Source organism: Rhinopithecus roxellana, chromosome 4 (genome assembly GCF_007565055.1).
Source record: "Rhinopithecus roxellana isolate Shanxi Qingling chromosome 4, ASM756505v1, whole genome shotgun sequence".
In the NCBI taxonomy this organism is placed as follows: Eukaryota; Metazoa; Chordata; class Mammalia; order Primates; family Cercopithecidae; genus Rhinopithecus; species Rhinopithecus roxellana.
Window position 1 is genome coordinate 112,169,100 of NC_044552.1, and position 14,265 is coordinate 112,183,364.

Sequence of the window (14,265 nt, forward strand, 5' to 3'; positions counted from 1 at the left end):
AGCCTGTATCCTAAATTCCTTTGAGTCTCAAATTTCAAACTTGAAGTACAAACTCAACATATTAATAACATTTGAGGAAAGGCAAATCTGAATATAGAGTATTGTTTAGGTGTGAATTTTGCAATTATTTTCAAATATATACAAAATAACTAAAATATCAACTAACCTCATATCCATAATTTATGTCACTTATAGTTTTAATTATAGAATTAATTTCCTATATATTATACTCAAGGTCATAAAATGCTTGTTAATGTGTGCTTCTAAAACATTTAGGAAACTTTAATTTCAGAGTAGTTAAACATTACTCAGCTGTAGGTTTATTAATGTGTACCTTTAATATAAAGCCATTTCTAAGCTAAAAAGGACAAATCTAGCCCCTACCCAGTTATCTAAATATAAAATTAATTTACAATCTAGAAATCAGTATTGACATGATTTCATTTTCAGGATCGTAGACTCCAGAGGGCATTTTTGTCTGTTTTGTTCACTACAACATCTCCAGCATCTAGAATAGTGTTGGTTACATGATGGGTACTGAAAGTCTTTCTTGAGCATTAAATGAATATGTTGTATTTCCAGTTTTACTCATAGAGAAAGTCTATTCTTCCTCTCTCTGGCAGAGCAAATCTTTTTTTGCAGGAGAGAAGCTCTTCAACTGATCCTTCAAACATTTCAGACTTGTCTCAGTCTCCCAAAGTAAGTATTTCCTCAAATAATTATGTCCTGTTAGATTCAGAAATAAGATTTTATTACATGATGTTGCTTTTAATCATATTGAAATGCAGGATCTTTTAGAATATACAGAGCTGCTTGGGCATAGTTAAGAAAAAGAGTTCCTTGATAAGAATCCTCCTCAAGGAAGGTAACTAGCTAAATGCAAATGTTCTAATTTATTCAGTGTACCCAAGAAAGCGATGTGAGCTGGACATTTTTAAGTGGACCAAGGATTAGCATTTCTGTAAGATATATTAGCTAAACCATATTTTAGAAAACTCCTTATACTCAGTTTACTCTGAGAACATTTCTCGAACATTAGTAGTAGAGATAAAATGTTTCAAAAGATAAAATAAGGAAAATCACAAAGATAAGAAAAAGTTGCCTTTTTGTTTAGCATACTCATTGACAGAGTTAATAAGTAAAATCCTGCATGGAGTTAATCTCCTTCAAAGCAATATGGTTCAAAACTCATAGCAGAGATCAGATTGCACATTTTGCTATCTATTACCCAGAAATAATCAATCATTTTTGTCTCACAGAAGTTATGTTTAGAGATGCCGTATACATTTTTCAGCTTGACTTGTAGTCTTGAATATCTATGAGATGAAGTGCAAACCTAAAATATGGTTTAGGGATGTCTTTACACTTTCTGCTTCCTTATAATTTTTTGAAAACTCCACGTTTTACTTCTGTTTTAAAAAATACACACTCGGGGGGCGGAGCAAGATGGCCGAATAGGAACAACTCCAGTCTCCAACTCCCAGCGCGAGCGACACAGAAGACCGGTGATTTCTGCATTTTCAACTGAGGTACTGGGGTCATCTCACTAGGGAGTGCCGGACAATCGGTGCTGGTCAGCTGCTGCAGCCTGACCAGCGAGAGCTGAAGCAGGGCGAGGCATCGCCTCACCTGGAAGCGCAAGGGGGAAGGGGATCCGTTTTCCTAGCCAGGGGAACTGAGACACACAACACCTGGAAAATCGGGTAACTCCCACCCCAATACTGCGCTGTAAGCATACAGGCATTCCAGGAGAATATATCCCACACCTGGCCGGGAGGGTCCCACGCCCACGAAGCCTCCCTCACTGCTAACACAGCAGTCTGCCGCGATCTATCCGCAAGGCAGCAGCGAGGCTGGGGGAGGGGCGCCCGCCATTGCTGAGGCTTAAGTAGGTAAACAAAGCCGCTGGGAAGCTCGAACTGGGTGGAGCTCACAGCAGCTCAAGGAAGCCTGCCTGTCTCTGTAGTCTCCACCTCTGGGGACAGCGCACAGCTGAAGACCAACAGGGGAAGTAGCGGGAGCCGGTGCAGACGCGAACGACTCTGTCTGACAGCTTTGGGGAGAGCCGCGGATCTCCCAACGCGGAGGTTGAGATCTGAGAACGGACAGACTGCCTGCTCAGGTGTGTCCCTGACCCCTGAGTAGCCTAGCTGGGAGAAATCCCCCACTAGGGGCAGTCTGACACCCCACACCTCACAGGGTGGAGTACACCCCTGAGAGGACACTTCCAAAGGAAGAATCAGACAGGTACACTCGCTGTTCAGCAATATTCTATCTTCGGCAACCTCTGCTGCTGATACCCAGGCAAACAGGGTCTGGAGTGGACCTTAAGCAATCTCCAACAGACCAACAGAGAGTCCTTCTGACTGTCAGAAGGAAAACTATCAAACAGGAAGGACACCTATACCAAAACCCCATCAGTTCGTCACCACCATCAAAGACCAGAGACAGATAAAACCACAAAGATGGGGAAGAAGCAGGGCAGAAAAGCTGGAAATTCAAAAAATAAGAGCGCATCTCCCCCTGCAAAGGAGCGCAGCCCATCACCAGCAACGGATCAAAGCTGGTCAGAGAATGACTTGGACGAGAGGAGAGAAGAAGGCTTCAGTCCATCAAACTTATCAGAGCTAAAGGAGGAATTACGTACCCAGCGCAAAGAAACTAAAAATCTTGAAAAAAGAGTGGAAGAATTGACAGCTAGACTCATTAATGCAGAGAAGATCATAAACGAAATGACAGAGATGAAAACCATGACACGAGAAATACGTGACAAATGCACAAGCTTCAGTAACCGACTCGATCAACTGGAAGAAAGAGTATCAGCGATTGAAGATCAAATGAATGAAATGAAGCGAGAAGAGAAACCAAAAGAAAAAAGAAGAAAAAGAAATGAGCAAAGCCTGCAAGAAGTATGGGATTACGTAAAAAGACCAAATCTACGTCTGATTGGGGTGCCTGAAAGTGAGGGGGAAAATGGAACCAAGTTGGAAAACACTCTTCAGGATATCATCCAGGAGAACTTCCCCAACCTAGTAGGGCAGGCCAACATTCAAATTCAGGAAATACAGAGAACGCCACAAAGATACTCCTCCAGAAGAGCAACTCCAAGACACATAATTGCCAGATTCACCAAAGTTGAAATGAAGGAAAAAATCTTAAGGGCAGCCAGAGAGAAAGGTCGGGTCACCCACAAAGGGAAGCCCATCAGACTAACAGCAGATCTCTCGGCAGAAACTCTACAAGCCAGAAGAGAGTGGGGGCCAATATTCAACGTTCTTAAAGAAAAGAATTTTAAACCCAGAATTTCATATCCAGCCAAACTAAGTTTCATAAGTGAAGGAGAAATAAAATCCTTTACAGATAAGCAAATGCTTAGAGATTTTGTCACCACCAGGCCTGCCTTACAAGAGACCCTGAAGGAAGCCCTAAACATGGAAAGGAACAACCGGTACCAGCCATCGCAAAAACTTGGCAAAATGTAAAGACCATCGAGGCTAGGAAGAAACTGCATCAACTAACGAGCAAAATAACCAGTTAATATCATAATGGCAGGATCAAGTTCACACATAACAATATTAACCTTAAATGTTAATGGACTAAATGCTCCAATTAAAAGACACAGACTGGCAAACTGGATAAAGAGTCAAGACCCATCAGTCTGCTGTATTCAGGAGACCCATCTCACATGCAGAGACATACATAGGCTCAAAATAAAGGGATGGAGGAAGATCTACCAAGCAAATGGAGAACAAAAAAAAGCAGGGGTTGCAATCCTAGTCTCTGATAAAACAGACTTTAAACCATCAAAGATCAAAAGAGACAAAGAAGGCCATTACATAATGGTAAAGGGATCAATTCAACAGGAAGAGCTAACTCTCCTAAATATATATGCACCCAATACAGGAGCACCCAGATTCATAAAGCAAGTCCTTAGAGACTTACAAAGAGACTTAGACTCCCATACAATAATAATGGGAGACTTCAACACTCCGCTGTCAACATTAGACAGATCAACGAGACAGAAAGTTAACAAGGATATCCAGGAATTGAACTCATCTCTGCACCAAGCGGACCTAATAGACATCTATAGAACTCTCCACCCCAAATCAACAGAATATACATTCTTCTCAGCACCACATCGCACTTATTCCAAAATTGACCACATAATTGGAAGTAAAGTACTCCTCAGCAAATGTAAAAGAACAGAAATTATAACAAACTGTCTCTCAGACCACAGTGCAATCAAACTAGAACTCAGGACTAAGAAACTCAATCAAAACCGCTCAACTACATGGAAACTGAACAACCTGCTCCTGAATGACTACTGGGTACATAACGAAATGAAAGCGGAAATAAAGATGTTCTTTGAAACCAATGAGAACAAAGATACAACATACCAGAATCTCTGGGACACATTTAAAGCAGTGTGTAGAGGGAAATTTATAGCACTAAATGCCCACAAGAGAAAGCAGGAAAGATCTAAAATTGACACTCTAACATCACAATTAAAAGAACTAGAGAGGCAAGAGCAATCACATTCAAAAGCTAGCAGAAGGCAAGAAATAACTAAGATCAGAGCAGAACTGAAGGAGATAGAGACACAAAAAACCCTCCAAAAAATCAATGAATCCAGGAGTTGGTTTTTTGAAAAGATCAACAAAATTGACAGACCGCTAGCAAGGCTAATAAAGAAAAAAAGAGAGAGGAATCAAATAGATGCAATAAAAAATGATAAAGGGGATATCACCACTGACCCCACAGAAATACAAACTACCATCAGAGAATACTATAAACGCCTCTACGCAAATCAACTAGAAAATCTAGAAGAAATGGATAATTTCCTGGACACTTACACTCTCCCAAGGCTAAACCAGGAAGAAGTTGAATCCCTGAATAGACCAATAGCAGGCTCTGAAATTGAGGCAACAATTAATAGCCTACCCACCAAAAAAAGTCCAGGACCAGATGGATTCACAGCTGAATTCTACCAGAGGTACAAGGAGGAGCTGGTACCATTCCTTCTGAAACTATTCCAATCAATAGAAAAAGAGGGAATCCTCCCTAACTCATTTTATGAGGCCAACATCATCCTCATACCAAAGCCTGGCAGAGACACAACAAAAAAAGAGAATTTTAGACCAATATCCCTGATGAACATTGATGCAAAAATCCTCAATAAAATACTGGCAAACCGGATTCAGCAGCACATCAAAAAGCTTATCCACCATGATCAAGTGGGCTTCATCCCTGGGATGCAAGGCTGGTTCAACATTCGCAAATCAATAAACGTAATCCAGCATATAAACAGAACCAAAGACAAGAACCACATGATTGTCTCAATAGATGCAGAAAAGGCTTTTGACAAAATTCAACAGCCCTTCATGCTAAAAACGCTCAATAAATTCGGTATTGATGGAACGTACCTCAAAATAATAAGAGCTATTTATGACAAACCCACAGCTAATATCATACTGAATGGGCAAAAACTGGAAAAATTCCCTTTGAAAACTGGCACAAGACAGGGATGCCCTCTCTCACCACTCCTATTCAACATAGTGTTGGAAGTTCTGGCTAGGGCAATCAGGCAAGAGAAAGAAATCAAGGGTATCCAGTTAGGAAAAGAAGAAGTCAAATTGTCCCTGTTTGCAGATGACATGATTGTATATTTAGAAAACCCCATCGTCTCAGCCCAAAATCTCCTTAAGCTGATAAGCAACTTCAGCAAAGTCTCAGGATACAAAATTAATGTGCAAAAATCACAAGCATTCTTATACACCAGCAACAGACAAGCAGAGAGCCAAATCAGGAATGAACTTCCATTCACAATTGCCTCAAAGAGAATAAAATACCTAGGAATCCAGCTTACAAGGGATGTAAAGGACCTCTTCAAGGAGAACTACAAACCACTGCTCAGTGAAATCAAAGAGGACACAAACAAATGGAAGAACATACCATGCTCATGGATAGGAAGAATCAATATCGTGAAAATGGCCATACTCCCCAAGGTTATTTATAGATTCAATGCCATCCCCATCAAGCTACCAATGACTTTCTTCACAGAATTGGAAAAAACTGCTTTAAAGTTCATATGGAACCAAAAAAGAGCCCGCATTGCCAAGACAATCCTAAGTCAAAAGGACAAAGCTGGAGGCGTCACGCTACCTGACTTCAAACTATACTACAAGGCTACAGTAACCAAAACAGCATGGTACTGGTACCAAAACAGAGATATAGACCAATGGAACAGAACAGAGTCCTCAGAAATAATACCACACATCTACAGCCATCTGATCTTTGACAAACCTGAGAGAAACAAGAAATGGGGAAAGGATTCCCTATTTAATAAATGGTGCTGGGAAAATTGGCTAGCCATAAGTAGAAAGCTGAAACTGGATCCTTTCCTTACCCCTTATACGAAGATTAATTCAAGATGGATTAGAGACTTAAATGTTAGACCTAATACCATCAAAACCCTAGAAGAAAATCTAGGTAGTACCATTCAGGACATAGGCATGGGCAAGGACTTCATGTCTAAAACACCAAAAGCAACGGCAGCAAAAGCCAAAATTGACAAATGGGATCTAATTAAACTAAAGAGCTTTTGCACAGCAAAAGAAACTACCATCAGAGTGAACAGGCAACCTACAGAATGGGAGAAAATTTTTGCAACCTACTCATCTGACAAAGGGCTAATATCCAGAATCTACAAAGAACTCAAACAAATATACGAGAAAAAAACAAACAACCCCATCAAAAAGTGGGGAAAGGATATGAACAGACATTTCTCAAAAGAAGATATTCATACAGCCAACAGACACATGAAAAAATGCTCATCATCACTGGCCATCAGAGAAATGCAAATCAAAACCACAATGAGATACCATCTCACACCAGTTAGAATGGCAATCATTAAGAAGTCAGGAAACAACAGGTGTTGGAGAGGATGTGGAGAAATAGGAACACTTTTACACTGTTGGTGGGATTGTAAACTAGTTCAACCATTATGGAAAACAGTATGGCAATTCCTCAAGGATCTAGAACTAGATGTACCATATGACCCAGCCATCCCACTACTGGGTATATACCCAAAGGATTATAAATTAGTCTACTACAAAGACACATGCACACGTATGTTTATTGCGGCACTATTCACAATAGCAAAGACTTGGAATCAACCCAAATGTCCATCTGTGACAGACTGGATTAAGAAAATGTGGCACATATACACCATGGAATACTATGCAGCCATAAAAAAGGATGAGTTTGCGTCCTTTGTAGGGACATGGATGCAGCTGGAAACCATCATTCTTAGCAAACTATCACAAGAAGAGAAAACCAAACACCGCATGTTCTCACTCATAGGTGGGAACTGAACAATGAGATCACTTGGACTCGGGAAGGGGAACATCACACACTGGGGTCTATCATGGGGAGGGGGGAGGAGGGAGGGATTGCATTGGGGAGTTATACATGATATAAATGATGAATTGATGGGTGCTGACGAGTTGATGGGTGCAGCACACCAACATGGCATAAGTATACATATGTAACAAACCTGCACGTTATGCACATGTACCCTAGAACTTAAAGTAAAAGAAAAAAAAAAAAAAAAAAAAAAAAAAAAAAAAAAAAAAAAAAAAAAAAAAAAAAAAAAAAAGGGGAAAAAAAAAAAAAAAAAAAAAAATATGTCTAAATTCACAAATTTATAATATTTTTAAAAAACTAATTGATCAAGCCAGACACTAAAGGCCACATATTATGTGATTTATATAAAATATCCAGAGTATGTAAATGCATATAGACAGAAAGCAGATGAGTGGTTGCCAGTGTCTGGGGCCAGGAGGAAAAGGAAATGACTGCTGAAAGAGCAGGGGTTTTGAAGAAAGGTGAACCTGGAAAAGCCAGTCCTTCAAGATAGATCCTGAGTGACTAACTGGGCCTAAATTTAAAACAGAGCCAAGTGGCCATTTGCTGACCAAAGGTTACACAAGTACTCTGAGTTCCACTTAGTCTCATACTTTTAAACTTTGGGACTTTCAGAGCTTACCTCAATCAACCAATCACAACTCATCTGCCTCAGCCAACCAGGGTTTGGCTTTATCTACCAATCAGAACTCAGCTGCATCAACCAATCAGAATGAAGCAAGTTTGAATTTTTCAGTTAAATAAAGGAACCTGAGTGGGAACCTGGGAGGGAACTTTTGCTGTAATACCCAAACCCTCTCTTTGTTCTCTGGAATGCACCTTTGCTTTACACTGAAGGCTGTGTCTCCCTGGTTTGCAAACGGTTCATTGGAATAAAGTCTCTGTCTTCCAAAAAAAAAAAAAAAAAAAAAAAAAAAAAAATACACACTCATTGTTAAAAAAATGCAAACATTAACAAAATGTATGGCTTAGAAATTAAAAATACCTGCGACCAAAACGTGATGACTCTTGGTAGGTAATGGATATTCTTCATATTTTTTACTTTGCATTGACTAATATATGTATGTGTGTGCTGTACATTTAGACAGATAGCTAAGTGGATATATTTTTGCAGAAACATAATCATATCAAATGTAGTGTGCTGATGTTTTTTCTTTTCACTAACAATTTATCTTATAAACTTTCCCATATTATTACAAAGAGAGAAATCTAATTTTGTAAAAATAATGCAATATTTTATGGCTATACTATAAAATATTTATTTAATACTGGATTGGCAGATATATAAGTTTTACCTTTTTTTCTTTTATAAGTGAACATTTCTGCACTTAGATAATTCTTGTGTACGTTTGTAGGGTGGATTTTCTAAAAATAAAATTTCTGGGTCAAAAATATGTATTTACAAAAATTTAAAAGCCAAATTTCTCTAGAAAATGGTCATATTCATTTACCCTTTTACCAATATAAATGAGAATATACTTCATTACACCTTTGCCAATACAAAGGTTATTTTAATGGATTATTTAAAAACTCCTTATGTATTAGGGATATATGCATTTGGCCTGTTTTATTGTTGTAAATATTCTTTTAAGGCTGTTGTTTATTTTTGAAATTGGTTATGATATTTATTTATTTTTGCCACAGAGATGTTTGCTTTGTGCATACTTAGTAAGATCTTCTCCACATATAAATATATATAACATAAATTTACTCAAATATGGAAGAGTACCCTCAAAATATTTAACACTATCCCAACTTGGGTTTAAATTTATATACTAAAATGATAGAGAGATAGATAGATGACAGCTAGCTAGCAAGCTAGAGATAGGTAAATGATAGACACAGATAGATGGATAGTTAGATAGATAGACAGATAGATAGATAAATAGATAGATAGATATAGAGAAATAGATAAGCGATATATTCCATGCTACTACTATGCCTGTACTGGTTTGTAAAAACTGAGTATCAGTCCTGCAAATTTGTATCTGTCTTCTCTTATTTCTTTTATGGCTTAAAAGTGTGTATTTAAGTCTTCGATTCATATGAAATTTACTTAATATAAAGAGTGAGATAAAATGCATAACTCAACTGCCCCCAAATGCTAAATATTCCATTGTCATCTATTAAATATTAAATATTACTCTAGTAATATAAATGGCAACTTTACTTTTGTATAAAACATACAGATATTTAAGGGAGGGAATGTTCCAGGAAGACAAAGTATCTAGTACAAAGGCTCTAGGGAGAGTACACCTGGAGTATTCAAGGAACAGCAAGGACCAGTGTCGCCAGAGAGGAAAGAGCTAGAGGGAAAGGACAAGGAGATAAGGCATATGGGAAATGCCTGGAGCATCCACCCTGTATATGGCCTTCTCAATCAATCCCTGCATCGGAAGGACTTTGTAACTGGTATCCTTTGTTTTGTTGGTTGGTTTGTTGGTAGAGATGGGTGTGGATTTTTGAAAATCTCTATTTCTTTCATTGTTATTTGCTAATTAAGTTGTCTTTTTTATATAAATTCTAATCATTCCTATATTTAAAAACACTTGTGTTTTCTGGCACTTTTCCCAAATTTGTAGCTATGGAAAGGTACAAAGACATATCTTAACATTTAAAATGTATAGTTCCCCTCAATCCACAGATACTGCTTTTTTTTTTTTTTTTGGTTCTTATTTATGCACCATTTCCCTTTTTCTTTCATTCGGTGAGCTAGTAAATTCTTTTTCAGGAATTTTTTTAAGAAAGCAGCTCCGAATTTCTGTTATTTTTTCTCCAATTCATTAATTTACATTTCTATTTTAACAACTATTTTCCTCTGTATTCTTAGTTTGTTTTCCAGTGATTCATTTTTATTATTTTTTGGGGGGCATAATGAACTTTCATTTTATTGATTTTCAATACCCAAATGTGGCAATGTAAGGTTGCCACAGACAGCAAGTGATATGACACCACAAGGACCTTCTAAGAGAATTATTCTTACTTTTGATGGAAGACATCACTTAGTCAAACAACAACAAAAAAATTAAAGATGCCCCCTTAGATTTTATAATTCCTAACTGCAAGCTATTATTTTAGTACAGAGTAAAAAATTCTCCTTGGTTGGTCACATTATTCATTATTGAAAGGGAAACTCGGTAACAAAAGAAAAAAAACACTGAAATAAAGAACTAAATAATTTACTGAAAGGTAGTTTTGCTGAATTGCACATGATCACACAGAATTCAGCCATATCCTATAAGCTTTTGAATTTACAATGTTGTACCTTTATTTACTAGAAATTCTTTAATTTGTTTTTATCTCTTCTTTGATCTAAAAATTATGTAGAAGAGAGATTTGTTCTTTTAAAAAAATGGTTTCAGGTTTTTTTTTTTTGTTTTAATCTCTGCTACTTTAATGCATTTTGTCAAAAATATTGATTACATTGCTTTAATTTCTTAAACTCTATAAGGTTTATATTTATGGTCAATATGAAATTCTTTTAAAATTTTGATAGATTTACACTTAATAGTAAACCTTAATTTAGCATTTGAAATTTATTCAAAATACATTTTCACTCTTTCTGTGAACTGATAAGAATCTTGGTCCTTCATAGAATTAAACTGAAATCACTACTTGGTATTAATGCATTGATCCTATTGATTCAATTAATTCCATTCAAGCAAACCAACTGAGCCCCTATACTGTTTCAGGCTCTGTGTTAAACATGCGGGATAGAATCATAAATGAGCCATAACTCATTTTTTCCCACCTACTATGATTTAGTGAGCAAGAGAGTTGTGCACGATTACAAACAGAAAACAGAGGGTCACATTAAAAGTCTGGTTAGAGAACACAGTAGGGAGAAATTATTTCTGAGAGGAGGATCAATGAAGGCAATAGGAAACCATTTCCTTTTCTCTAACAGGGTCTTCAATACATATTGCTCAAGATGTCTGTTCACAATTGAGATCAGAAAGGACAAGAACTGTTAAATAAATCGGGCCTTAAAATACCATGAAGTTTTTGCTATAGATGTCATGGGTTTCATCCTAAACCCAACGTAAGAACTATTTTATTACACATTGGAAAATCTTCCAATGAAGATTTTGTAGCAAGACTTACTAAACTATTTCTCATCTGATGGCAATGCCCCTACCCTGCTTCAGCCCACACAATTGAAAAAGATATGACTTAAGGGAATTTATATTTGAAGGCACAAACCTCTGAGAGCACAGTAAAAGCTAGTGAGAAAAAGGCTGTCAGAAAGGGAAAACAAGGTTTCATAAAACAAAATGGGACATTCGTCTTATTGTTAAAACATGCCATGGAACTCTAGGGATTGTGGTACTCAGGTGCAGAATAATGAGCCTTGATTTGACAATAGAAAATTCCATGAAGCATCCAATAATACGTTACGTTTCATTAATATAAGGATTTTTACATTTCTACTGTGTATTTTCATCCTTCATTATCCCCAAATGCTTTATTAACTGAAGCCACTATGAAGAAAATCTCACCACCACCTTAGGAAAGGTTTCTAATGACGTGTTTTTAAATAAAAATATCAAAAACAATTTTGTTTCAGAAAAAGAGAACAAAATGCACCCTAAAATGTTCAGAAATATCTAAAGTCAGCAAATCTTAGCACCATCACAATATAAGCTTAGATTTATACAGAGTAACTTATTTACACTGAGAGTAACGGCAAGGGCCTGGCCTGAGCTGATAGTTTAACAGTGGATTTGGATGTCAGCCTTTCTGTTGATAAAATCTTTGAGTGACAATCTTTGGAAAACCAGATGTAACACTGCTGCTACACAACACTTCATATTAGGTTGGTGCAAAAGTCATTGTGGATTTTGTCATTCGTTTTAATGGCAAAACCCGCAATGACTTTTTCACCAACCTAATACAATTTCTGACTTCAGTCTGCTCAACCGAGAGGTGTGATTTAATTCTCACCAGCCCTTTTCCCTTTTACTTAATGTTTCTCTGATACTTGTAATAGAATAAATGTGGAAAGAGAACAGGGTACTCAGCAGTGCAGAAACATTTCATGAACTGAAGTTGGTTTTCCCTATTCTAGTTACAAGCAGCCACAGTCAGCAAGTCACAGCAGAGCTCATGGTTTTGAGGTTCAATGAAGACTGCATGTGCTATTTCCAAAATTGCCTTGCCCAGAATAGGGGTAGCAGCCTCATCTCATTCATGACAGGTAGTCAGGGAAGCTTCTAGTTAACCATCAGTGACTACAAGAGGAGTGGTCTGTGTCTCTGTTTCCGCCCTTAAACGAAGCAGATGTAAATTTTTATTCATCAAAAAGTCAGGAGATTGGATTTGATCTATAAAAGCCCTCTACTACCACAAAACTTAAATTCTTCCAGTCCTTGGGTAAGCCCTGTCCAATGTGTGGAGTCTAATACAGACATCCTCAGAGCCTAAAAGTATTTCCTAGACTGACTTTCTTTGACTTAAAAAAAAAAAAAAATACTGTAAAAGCACAGATTCCAAGCTTATGAGTCGGTGACCTTGGGCAAGTTACTTAATCATTCCTTGCTTACATGTCCTCATCTGTAAAATGAGGATAATAATCATGCCTATTTAGTAAGTTTTAAAAAGAAAGTGCTTAGAATAGTGCCTCTCATATGGAACGTGATCTATGTAAACATCTGTTATTGTTAATGGTCAGATTATACAAGGTAAAATGAGATGTAAAATTTTGCAAGTACACAACTAACTACAAAAAAATTAACAAACACCCAAATTAATGTTTCACAAATTTATATGTTTGAAAGCAAGATTCTTAGTATTTTATCGTACTACTTCCCTTGATATTATAATGGGAACATTTCCCCTGTCATTAATATTTTCAACAGTGGTTTTTATGGTATTATTACATTCTCTCATATGAGGATATATTGTGATATATTTTAATTCTTCTATTGTTTAAGAAAGACTATTTCCAATCTTTGCTATTTGAAAAATGCTAAGATAAATAACCTCATATGCAAATATTGGACTAAAAATTGATTTTTATCTCCTCAGAATATATCCCATGAATGAGATTTACTAATCAACAGGAATTAACATCCTTAGGGTTCTTTATATATAGCTCCCAGTTGCTTTCCCAAAAGGTTATCCTAATTTTCACTTCTACTGGTAGGGTTTGAGAGTCCTCATCAAACTATACCCTATTCAGCATTGAAAAATACCTTTAAGTAATCTTTGCTAATCTGATACATAAAACTGTACATAACTAACATATTAATTTGAAAACTAACATATTAATTTGCTTACAGCAAGTTTTTTTTAGTAGCTAATAATTCGTCATTATGTATTTCTTCTGTGAATTGTTGAATTGTTTGTATACATCTTTTAGCTATCATTTTTTATTATAGTATTTGTGTTTTATTATGGTATCATTTTATTACACAGACCTTTGTTATGTTTTGGAAACTTTTTTCTCACAATTGCTATTCATCTCTCATTGTTGGTTTACATTGATATTTTATTCATTTAGCAAGTATTTATTGAATATAAATTATATGTTGGTCATCGCTCCAAGCCCTGAGGAAAAAAGCCAATGTTCTCAAATAAAGACAAAATCCTTGATCTTGTATAACCTACAGTCTTGTTGGGAAGGCAAATATTAATCAAGAAACAAAACAAATAAATAATATAATGAATAATTTGTAGAATTGATATCCAAATGGTATTGATCATTTTTCACCAGCCAAAATGCTGCAATCTAAGATACATGTCGGCTGGGTGCAGTGGCTCACATCTGCAGTCCCAGCACTCTGGAAGGCTGAGGTAGGTGGATCACCTGAGGTCAGGAGTTTGAGATGAGCCTGACCA